This window comes from Giraffa tippelskirchi, chromosome 7 (assembly GCF_054371585.1).
Source record: "Giraffa tippelskirchi isolate mGirTip1 chromosome 7, T2T-mGirTip1v1.2.pri, whole genome shotgun sequence".
In the NCBI taxonomy this organism is placed as follows: Eukaryota; Metazoa; Chordata; class Mammalia; order Artiodactyla; family Giraffidae; genus Giraffa; species Giraffa tippelskirchi.
The window spans coordinates 16,288,666-16,300,312 of NC_137281.1; the positions used below are offsets into that span (position 1 = coordinate 16,288,666).

The 11,647-nt window shown below is 42.1% G+C and overlaps 1 protein-coding gene and 1 long non-coding RNA gene across 10 annotated transcripts in view; one reads left to right on the plus strand and one right to left on the minus strand.

Moving 5' to 3' along the window:
- ATP4A (ATPase H+/K+ transporting subunit alpha) overlaps window positions 1-11,647 on the plus strand; it is a 120,184-nt gene that overhangs the window by 59,518 nt on the left and 49,019 nt on the right. The gene's annotated exons all lie outside the window — the stretch shown is intronic.
- Window positions 4,899-6,503, minus strand: LOC145515779 (uncharacterized). The gene is made up of 3 exons (XR_014061000.1): window positions 6,439-6,503; window positions 5,314-5,424; window positions 4,899-5,116 (listed from the first exon to the last, which is right to left on the minus strand). It is a non-coding gene; the product is annotated as an uncharacterized LOC145515779 (long non-coding RNA).

The window sequence follows — 11,647 nt, forward strand, 5'->3', positions numbered from 1 at the left end:
GCTAATCCATTTCTTCTAAGGGATTCTTGCCCACAGTAGTAGATATAATGGTCCTCTGAATTAAATTTGCCCATTCTGGTCCATTTTAGTTCACTGATTCCTAAAATGTCAATGCTCAGTCTTGCCATCTCCTGTTTGACCACTTCCAATTTGCCTTGATTCATGGACCTAACATCCCAGGTTCCTATGCAATATTGTTCTTTATGGCATCAGACTTGACTTCCATCACCAGTCACATCCACAGCTGGGTGTTGTTTTTGCTTTGGCTCTGTCTCTTCATTCTTTCTGGAGTTATTTCTCCACTCTTCTCCAGTAGCATATTGGGCACCTACTGACCTGGGGAGTTCATCTTTCAGTGCCATATCTTTTTGCCTTTTATACTGTTCATGGGGTTCTCAAGGCAAGAATACTGAAGCGGTTTGCCATTCCCTTCTCCAGTGGACCACATTTTGTCAGAACTCTCCACCATGACCTATCTGTGTTGGGTGGCCCTACATGGCATGGCTCATAGTTTCATTGAATTAGACAAGGCTGTGGTCTAGGTGATCAGCTTGGTGAGTTTTCTGTTATTGTGATTTTCATTCTGTCTGCCCTCTGATGGATAAGGATAAGAGGCTTATGGAAGCTTCCTGATGGGAGAGACTGACTGTGGGGGAATCTGGATCTTGTTCTGATAGGCGGGGCCATGCTCAGTAAATCTTTAATCCAATTTTCTGTTGATGGGTGGGGCTGTGTTCCCTCCCTGTTGTTTGGCCTGAGGCCAAACTATGGTAGGTGTAATGGTGGTAATGGTGGTAATGGTGACCTCCTTCAAAAGGACTTACGCCTGCACTGTTGTATTCAGTGCCCCTGACCCTGCAGCAGCCACTGTTGATCCATGCCTCTGCTGAAGGCTCCTGGACACTCACAGGCAAGTCTGGCTCAGTCTGTTGTGGGGACATTGCTCCTTTCTCCTCGGCCCTGGTGCATACAAGGTTTTGTTTGTGTCCTCCAAGGTTCTCTTTCCCCAGTCCTGTGGAAGTTCTGTAGTGAAATGCCACTGGCCTCCAAAGTCAAATTCCCTGGGCGTTCTCAGTCTCTTTGCTGGATCCCCAGGTTGGGAAATCTGTTGTGGGTCCTAGAGAATTTCTTTGGTATAATTGTTCTGCAATTTGTGGGTTGTCTGCTTGGTGGCTCTATGGTGGGGCTAATGGCAACCTCCTCCAAGAGGGCTTATGCCACACGCAGCGTGTCCCAGGTCTGCTATAGTCAGAACCCCTATCCCCACGGCAGGCCACTGCTGACCTGTGCTTCCTCAAAGTGAAAGTGAAAGTGAAGTCGCTCAGTCGTGTCCGATTCTTTGAGACTCCATGGACTGTCGGCTACTAGGCTCCTCAGGAGACAGTCCATGGAGTTTTCAGGCAAGAGTACTGGAGTGGGTTGCCATTTCCTTCTCCAGGGGATCTTCTCGACCCAGGGGTCAAACCCGGGTCTCCTGCATTGCAGGCAGATGCTTTACCATCTGAGCCACAGGGAAGCCCTCGAACACTCAAAAGCAGGCCTGGCTGAGTCTTTGTGTCCCAGTGTGCACAAGGTTTTGTTTGAGCCCTCCGAGCGTCTCTGGCGGGTATGGGGTTTGATTCTAAACATGATTTCGCCCTTCCTATCATCTTGTTGGGGCTTCTCCTTTGCCCCTGGACATGGAGTATCTTTTTTTGGTGGGATCCAACATTCTCCTGTTGATGGATGTTCAGCAGTGAGTTGCAATTTTGGCATTCTTTCAGGAGAAGATGAGTGCACATCCTTCTACTCTGTCATCTTGTCTTGAAATTGTGTGTGTACATGCACATATGAAGTCAAAGTGCAAAATACACACAGGGTGGATTTACAGCAACAGGAGTTCTGTGGTTTCTTCCAGACATGGAGGGAGGGAAGAATAGAATAGAGAACAGGAGGACATGAGTTTAATTTATACCAACAACATTTTATTTTTAAGAAAAAAAGATCTGATGCAAATATAGGAAAATGTTTGTATCTTTTAAACCCAGATGGTACATGGGGGTCTGTCAGACTCTTTCTATACAGTTTGTAAATTTGAAAACTATCTGAATAAAGTCAGAAATTAATTTTTTTTTTAAGTGAAGAACATTCTGGTGTTTTTGTGGAGGGTGGACCAGAGGAAGAGACAGACCATGGCATGGACCAGAGCAGATGATGGCTGAATCATACCAGGGGGCTCATGGGAGAGATGTTTGGTTCAGCAATATGTCCCCTGTGCCTGTCACAACAACAGATGCACAATAAAAGTTTGCTGAGTGAAAGAACAACTCATAGCCCTGCCTTCCTCTGTGGATTTCCTGAGGGCAAGGTTGAGGTCTGTCTTGGTCACTGCTGTGTCTCCTGCATCATCCATCACAGAGCCAGACGTGGAGGGAGCTTGGAGGTCCTACAGGTGGGTGGCTGTATGTCTGTAAAATATTTCTGTGAGCATATCTGTGAGAACCAGTGTTGAGTTTCCTCTTCAGGAGAAGTGGAAATGGGGGACATCTTTGGGACTTTCATAAGCACCTGCAAGGATTCTTACCAGGAGGAGGAGAGAGCCCCGCCTATTTTGGAGAGTAGGAGATGTGTGACATTACTTACTGCCACATTGGCCTCCTTTGTGTTCCTTGAATTGCCAAGCTCATTCCAGCTTACGAACCTTTCTGCTCCCTATTCCCACTCTGTGGGAACTCTGTTCTCACAGTTCTTGGAACAGCTCTCACACTTTGGCTTCTGTATTTAGGCTCAAGGAACATCTTAGAAAGGTGTGCATTGGGTATCCAGTCTGGGACATTTCCCAGATACCTTTGCATTCAGATGAGGCTGTGAGACTAGTTCTGCCCCATGGACTGAGAGCAAATGTGATAGTTGGTACTTTAGGGTCAAAGCTTTATTAAAATTTTTTACCCTGCTTTATTGAGGAATAATTGACAAAATTGTAATGTATTTAAAGGGTACACATAGTGATCTAACATGCATATACATTGTGGTGTTATTACCACAGTCAGTTAATTAATAGGGCTTCCCTGGTGGCTCAGTGGTAAAGAAACTGCCTGCCAATGCAGGAGACACGTGTTCAACCTTGGGAGGGGAGATCCTCTGGAGAAGGTAACCCACTCCAATATTCTTGCCTGAGAAGTCCCATGGACAGGTGGAGCCTGGTGGGCTATAGTCCATGGGGTTTCAAAGAGTCAGACATGGCTTAGGAACTAAGCAGCAAGTTAATTAATACATCTATTACCTCTATAGTTATCTCTGGTGAGGATACTTACTCTCTCAGCAAGTGTTAGTATTGATATATACAATGGTACTGTTAACCATAGTCATCGTGTTACATTTTACACCCTCAGACCTTATTCATCTTACAACTGAAAGTCTGGATACTTTTACAGTCTGTCTCCATTTCCTCCATCACCCAGCTCCCGAAAGTACTATTCTACTTTCTGTTTCTGTGAGTTTGGCTTTTTCAGATTCCACATAAGTGATATCACACATTGTCTTTCTCTCTCTGACTTATCTCACTTATCATGATGCCCTCAAGTTCCATTTATGTTGTGGAAAATGGCAAGATTCATATTTCTCATTAACTTCTCAAATTAATAATTTTTATTTGTATATTGCCCACTAGCCCAGTTGTGAAGTAGTTATCTGTTTTTGATATCTCCAGTCTGTCATGGACTGATACTTTTGGTCTACACCTTGTTAAATAAGACAAGACCCTTGATCATGTACTTGGATGTGATGATGCCAGATTGCTGTTTCTAAGCACCTTCTAGCAATTTCAGTACTTATCTTGTTGTACACCATTAGCAGGCCATTAGCAGTTGGTGGACCAGTACTGGCACTGCTTTAGCTTATTACCCTGTTTTATTTTCTCCAAAATTACAGCATTTTCCATTCACTGTAATTATCTTGTTTATTTAAAGATCTTTTTGTTTATGATTTTCTTCCCACTAGAACGTAAGCTCCATCAGAAAGGAGTCTTGTTTATCTTGCTCTTGAAAGTTCCCTAGTTTCCAAAACAGTATCTGGTAGATCATGGATGCCCCCACAGTATTGTTGAACAATGATTAAAATCATAAGCACTGGTATTGGTGGGGAGAGAAGACAACCAAAGCTGTTATAGAAGCTCTCTACAATCCTAATTTGACCCTAATTTTAACCAGTTCACTGATAGATGGTTGACTCCCTGGTTTTATGGTAGACCACAAGTGCCCCAGGTTAGGTCTGCCCTTTTACAACCCATTTCCCTATGTTTCCCCCATTACAGATAAAACCATTCTGGAGTGTCGCTGCTGGTTAATGGTTCTGAGGGGATGGGGTTGAGTCTGTAGTGATGACTGCTGTGTCCCAAGAGTCATGCAACACAGTCAAGTCCCTTGGTTGGCATAAGTAGATTTATGGCATGAATGCATACATGTAGGCAGGAGGGGAGGCTGCCCTGGGGAAAGAGTGCCCTCTCTTGTCTCCCATGGCCTGTGTCCTGGTGGGGTCCAGAGTTGTTGCTGAGCTCTGGTCCAATGAGCTGTCTGAGCTCCCACTTCCTTTCCCCATCAGCCACCACAAGGTGCTGGATCAGGCTGGTAACACCTTTTACTTCCAACCATGAGACGGTGTGGGCTTCCCTGGTGGCTCAGTGGTAAAGAATCCTCCTGCAGTGCAGGAGACATGGGTTAAATCCCTGGGTCAGGAAGATCCCCTGGAGGAGGACGTGGCAACCCACTCCAGTATTCCCGCTAGCAGAATCCCATGGGCAGAGGAGCCTGGCGGGCTATAGTCCATACAGTTGCAAAGAGTAAGGAACGACTGAAGTGACTGAGCACACACGCACACACGAAATGGTGTCCCATTTGGCCAGATAGATACTTAGAGCCATGGTAAGTCACACTTAAATATATTTGGTGTTTTTTTTCATGAGCTGGAGAGGAGGTTACCGAGACATTATGAATAGTAGGACTGCAATTGAGATGAAGACTAGGATGATGCAGATCAGGCAGACACATGCTGTAACAATTGCTGAGACTGCAAATATGAAGGCTTTCTGGGAGGAGTTGGTGGCCAAGGCAAGTTCATTGTTATTGATGTGGTTCCTTGTCTGAGTTGGACGGGAGAGACAGAGCAGGAATAGTTGGACTTAAAAGGATTATTGAATAGGGGTGAGCTGTGGGTCTGTGGGGGCACAGGGTAGGATCTGAAGAAACAGGAGGGAGAACGTGGATACAGTTTGTTCAGGGTCAGGGCCAGGATGGAGAGGGAGGGGAGGGCGAGGGCTGGCGTAATTCGAATTCCCACCTTTACAGAGTAGTACAAGGCTATGGTGCCTAAGGGGCAACACATATTGCAGGCCAAGACTGACAGCAAGAAGTGGTCACTGGGGGTCTCCTCAGATGTGATTTCAGATGACTGCGGGCAGTGAGTGGGTTATGTAGCTTAATATGGCTCCTGAATTCTAACGTCTCCTCTGACCTCTCAACATGTCTCTTCTTGGCTCCTATAGAAATTTCACTGACCCCCTTGAAAACTCTCACCAACTCCCTCTAACTCCCACCATGTCTCCTCTTAGCATCTCCTTATCCTCTTTAATACCTTCCTGTCCCCAGAACTCTCAGCCTGCAGCCGCTACTTCATGCCCTATAACACCTCTCTGTTCTCTGTAACATTTCCCCCATCTCCAATAGGCTCTTCTCTCTCTTCTATAACTGGCTTGCTGGTCCCTACAGGATGTCTCACGTGACCCCTTCCACTGTCTCCACAAAAATCCCTACTGATTCAGATGACTCTCACTTGGCTTCCTTATACCTCAACTGACCCACTGTCATACTTTGTTTCCATTAACACCCTCATCATCCTCCAAGCAACCTTTTCTTTGTCTCTATAAACCACCTTACTAAGAAGAGCCTCACTCAACACTAGCACACTCACTTTTCATGTATAAAACCTTCATTGTCCCCTTAAAAACTTTCACCCTATAGTACTTGTAATGTCTTTACTAGCTATTTGCTTGTCCTTTTTATAATAATATCACTCATTTCGTCCCTATGAATCTGTCATGGTCTTGTTCTGACCCTTATTGTTCACCCTAAACTCTTCCCTTCTCCCTTCCTAAGACCTTCTTAGAGCAACTATAAACTTTGAGTCCTCTTATTGTCCACTCATAGCCTCTTCTCTGTCCCCTTTTAAAGACCTGACCTGTTCCTCCTAACACCTTCTCTCTGCCTCTGAAACAAGCTTGGTGATCCTTTGAATTTCTTCTCCTTCCACTAATTACAACCTTCCAGTTCTCCAAAATCCATTTTCTCTAAATAATTCTCTACACCCTCTCTACCCTCTAAACTCTTCTTGTCCCTTCATTCCCACCCCCTCTAACTCTCTTTCTCCCTCCTGTCACCCCATAAATTCTCTCCCTGCCCGCCTCACCTCCATTAGGGCATATGGATCTGGCACTACTAAGGTAACATAGGGCCTGTCCCTCACTCCAGTCTGCCAGGGATTACCATGGAGACCAGACAGGCCCCGCCTCCTATTCTATCATTCTACTTCTATTGACTGATTGGAGGTTGTGTGCTAGAGTTGAGGAAGACAATTCTCATCTGGCTGCTGATTGGTCTGAAGGAGTTCAGACTCCTCCTATTCTCTCTGATGATTGATCAATCCCAGCAAGTGAGAGACACCACTTGGTGCAAGAGTGATATGAGCCTAGGAGTCTTAGATTGCTTCAGACACCTTGAGAGGGATCATTTAACAAGTTGGTACTTCAGCAGTAAAGGGTGATCTTTGCAAAAATGAACAGCATTTTATGTGCTTATTTGCCTCCTGCTCTGTGTCAGGAAGATCCCTTGGAAGAGGACATGGCAACTGACTCCAGTATCTTGCCTGGAGAATCTCATGGACAAGTGAGACTGGTGAGCTACAGTCCATAGGGTTGCAAAGAGTTGGACACAACTGAAGTGACTTAACACACATATCCCCTCTGATGAAGTGTCAGTTCAAGTCTTTCTTTCATAAAGAAAAAAATTGGGTTGTTTTTATTACAGTTAAGTTTGAGGGTCATTTGTATATTTTGCATACAAATCCTTTATCAGATGTATGATTTGCAAATATTTTTTCTGGGTCTATAGCTTAATCTTCTCATTTTCTAACAGTATCCATTGCAGATCAAAAGGATTTAATTTTGATGTAGTTTGAAAGTGAAAGTGAAAGTTGCTCAGTCCTGTCCGACTCTTCGGGACCCCATGGACTATACAGTCCATGGAATTCTCCAGGCCAGAATACTGGAGTGGGTAGCCTTTCCCTTCCCCAGGAGATCTTCCCAGCCCAGGGATTGAACCCAGGTCTCCCGCATTGCAGGCAGATTCTCTACCAGCTGAGCCACCAGGGAAGCCCTTGGTGTAATTTAAATTACTTTTTTTTTTTTTTCTTTTCTGGAGGTGTTTTTGTATCATGCCTAAGAACTCTGCTTAATTCAGTGTTTTCTCTTACATTTTTGCTTGTAAGTTTGATAGGTTAACAATTTACATTTAGATTTGTAATACAGATTGAGTTTATGCTTGTATAAGATGTGAGGTTTTCATTGGGATTAGTTGAGTTTTACATATGGTGGTCCAATTAAACACCATAAAACACAATTATTTCTTTGATAAGTTGCCTTTGGATGCATTTCTAAATAAATTGACCAAAGAAGGCCAGTAAATAAATTGTGGGTCTCTTTCTGCACTCATTCTGTTCTGTTGACCTGTGTTTATTCATTTGCTAATACCACACTGTCTTATTAATGTAGATTTATAGTGATTCTTCAAACTGGGTAATGTGAATAATAACTTTATTCTTTTTTTTTTTTAGAAGTGTTTTGACAATGCTTGACTAGATCTATAAATCTTGCTAGTTTTCTTTTTTAATTTTAGTGGAAATTGCATTAAAATTTCCTATCAGTTTGGGAGAGATGTTGAGTCTTCCAGTTCACGACTATGGAAAGGCTCTCCATTTATTTAGGAGTTCTTTGATTCTTTCTTCCTTTTTTTGGCCATGCCACACTGCTTGTGGGATCTTAGTTCCCTGACCATGGATCGAACCTGAAACCTCAGCAGTGAAAGCACAGAGTCCTAACCACTGAACTGCCAGGGAATTCCCAGACATCTTTGATTTCTTTCAGCAGCAGCCAAAGTTACACACACAGCTTGTATAAGTAACATTTTAGATTCACACCCGACTAATTGCTTGTTGAGGGGCTACTGAAAATGTATTGCAACCTGAATCTTGCTTAACTCATTTTACCAATTCTAACATTGAGTGTGTGTATATGGATTCCTTGGGACTTTCTACTTAGACACTTATGTCATCTGCAAATAAGGGTAGTTTTTATTTCTTCCTTTACTATTTGTATGCCCTTTCTTTTTTCTTTTTCTGACGTACTGTGCTGATTAGGATTCCCAGTCTGACATGGAACAGGGATGGTGAGAGTGGACATCCTTACCTGTTGCATATATTAAGGCAGAAAGCCTTCCCACTTTCATCACCACATAATATTAGCTAGAGGCTTTCTGTAGATGCCCTTTTCAGGATGAGGAAGTTTCCTTTAATTCTGGTTTGCCATTTTTATTGTACATGTATGTTGACTTTCCTCAAATGCCTTTTCTGCATCACTTATCATGTGGTTTTCCTTTTTTCAATAGTTCATAGAGTGGATTACATTGATTGACTTTCTGACATTGAACCAGCTTTGCAGTCTTGGAGAAACCTCAGCTGGTGATGGTGTGTTCTATTTATACATTTCTACTTACACTTCTATTTTAAATTTTCTAATATTTCATTGAGAAATTTGCATCTATATTCATAAGAGGTATTGGTCTGTAGTGTTTTATCCATAGTCTATATGTGGTTTTAATATCAAGACAATGCTGGCCTCAAAAAATTAGTTGGGAAATACTCTCTCCTCTTCTATTTTTCTGGAAAAGATTGTGTGGAAATGATGTTATTTGTTTGGTAATAATTTACTAGTGAAACCATCTGGTTCTAGAGATTTTTATTTCAGGAGTTTTTTAGTTACAAAACAAATTTCTTCTCTTTTTAAAAAAATATTTAATTATTTGGCTGCACCAGGTCTTAGGTGATGCACATGGGATCTTCAATCTTCGTTGTGGCGTGTGGGATCTAGTTCCCTGATCAGGGATGGAACCCCCTGCCCCTCTTTCCCCAATGCACTGGGAGAATGGAGTCTTAACTACTAGACAACTAAGGAAGTTCCAAGGGTCGACTTTTAAATATGAATTATTGTGTTATTGAAATAGACGGCAAAACATTGTGTTCATTATGCAATGATAATGTGACTATACTGAAAGATTACACTATATGTTGACCTTATCAGACTGAGTACTCAATGCAATATCCCTAGCTCACAGAAAATAAATATTCAAAAAAATTTAAAAATGAAAAAGGGAATATCTCATCACAGTAGAATTTCTTCACAAAAAAAGGAAAACATGAAAATGAGGCTGTAAGCAAAGTAGGTTTCTAAATGGCTCATTTGTGAGTCAAGCAAGGAAAGCATTTACCAATGGTGAGTTAATTAAATTATGTTTGATAGCAGCAAAAAGAAAATCTGTCCAGAGGAAATACATTTATCTAAGAGTATTAGCCCTTCACAAGAAGAGTTGCTAGAAGAATAGAAGACATTGAAAGCAGCATCACTGTCAATTACTAAAACAAGACATATTCAACATCATACAGAACAAAAGTAGAAAAGCAGTTGCCAGAAGTCAATAAATGGGATAGACTAAATTAGAAGAATTAGAAATTAGACTAATTAGACTAATTAGACTAAATTAGAAAGAAAAAATCATATGATAATCTCAAAAAGCATTTGAGAGAAAAAGCATTTGACAAAATACAACAGTCTTTCATAATAATACTTTCTTTAAAAAAACCTCTCAATAAATTGGGTATAGAAGGAATAACCTCAACACAATAAATGCCATATATGACAAGCGCACAGCAAACATCACACTCAGTGATGAAATGTTGAAACTATTCCTCTAAGATCAGGAACAAGAAAGGGTGACCACTTTCACCACTCTTATTAGGAAGTCCTAATAGAGGAATCAAGGAATGAAAAGAAGTAGAAGGCATCCAAAACAGTACACTCTTGCACATCAGTTCAGTTCATTTCAGTCGCTCAGTCGTGTCCGACTCTTTGCGACCCCATGAATTGCAGCACGCCAGGCCTCCCTGTCTATCACCAACTCCCGGAGTTTACCCAAACCCATGTCCATCGAGTCAGTGATGCCATCCAACCATCTCATCCTCTGTCGTCCCCTTCTCCTCCTGCCCCCGATCCTACCCAGCATCAGGGTCTTTTCCAATGAGTCAACTCTTCGCATGAGGTGGCCAAAGTATTGGAGTTTCAGCTTCAACATCAGTCCTTCCAATGAACACCCAGGGTTGATCTCCTTTAGAATGGATTGATTGGATCTCCTTGCAGTCCAAGGGACTCTCAAGAGTCTTCTCCAACACCACAGTTCAAAAGCATCAATTCTGCGGCGCTCAGCTTTCTTCACCGTCCAACACTCACATCCATACATGACCATTGGAAAAACCATAGCCTTGACTAGATGGACTTTTGTTGGCAAAGTAATGTCTCTGCTTTTAAATATGCTATCTAGGTTGGCCATAACCTTCCTTCCAAGGAGTAAGCGTCTTTTAATTTCATGGCTGCAATCACCATCAGCAGTGATTTTGGAGCCCCCCAAAATAAAGTCTGACACTGTTTCCACTGTTTCCCCATCTATTTCCCATGAAGTGATGAGACCAGATGCCATGATCTTAGTTTTCTGAACGTTGAGCTTTAAGCCGACTTTTTCACTCTCCTCTTTCACTTTCATCAAGAGGCTCTTTAGTTCTTCTTCACTTTCTGCCATAAGGGTGGTGTCATCTGCATATCTGAGGTTATTGATATTTCTCCCGGCAATCTTGATTCCAGCTTGTGTTTCTTCCAGCTCAGTGTTTCTCATGATGTACTCTGCATATAAGTTAAATAAGCAGGGTGACAATATACAGCCTTGATGTACTCCTTTTCCTGTTTCTTAGCAATATTTTTTTAAACTCTGTCTCTGCAGGCAGGGGAAACAAAAGCAAAATAAACAAATGGGACCCAATCAAACTAAAAAGCTTTTGCATAGCAAAGGAAATACAATGAAATGAAAAGGTAACTTATTGAATAGAAGATAATCTGCAAATAATATGTCTGAAAAGGGGTTAATATCCAAAATATATAAAGAACTCATATAACTCAATATAAAAAGTTTAAAAATGGGCAGAGAGCCTGAATAAGCATTTTCCCAAAGATGTACAGATGGCAAACAGGCACGTGAAAAGATGTTCAGTATCACTAGTCACCAGGGAAATGCAAGTCAAAACCAAAATGAGATATCACCTCACACCTGTCAGAATGGCTATAATCAAAAAGACAAGGAATAACGAAGATTAGTGAGGATGTGGAGAAAAGCGAACCCTAGTATACTGTTTGTGGGAATATAAGTTGGTACAGTCACTAAGGAAAACAGTATGGACATTCCTCAAAACACTAAAAATATGATCCAGCAATCCACTGCTGGGTATATAGTCAAAGGAAATA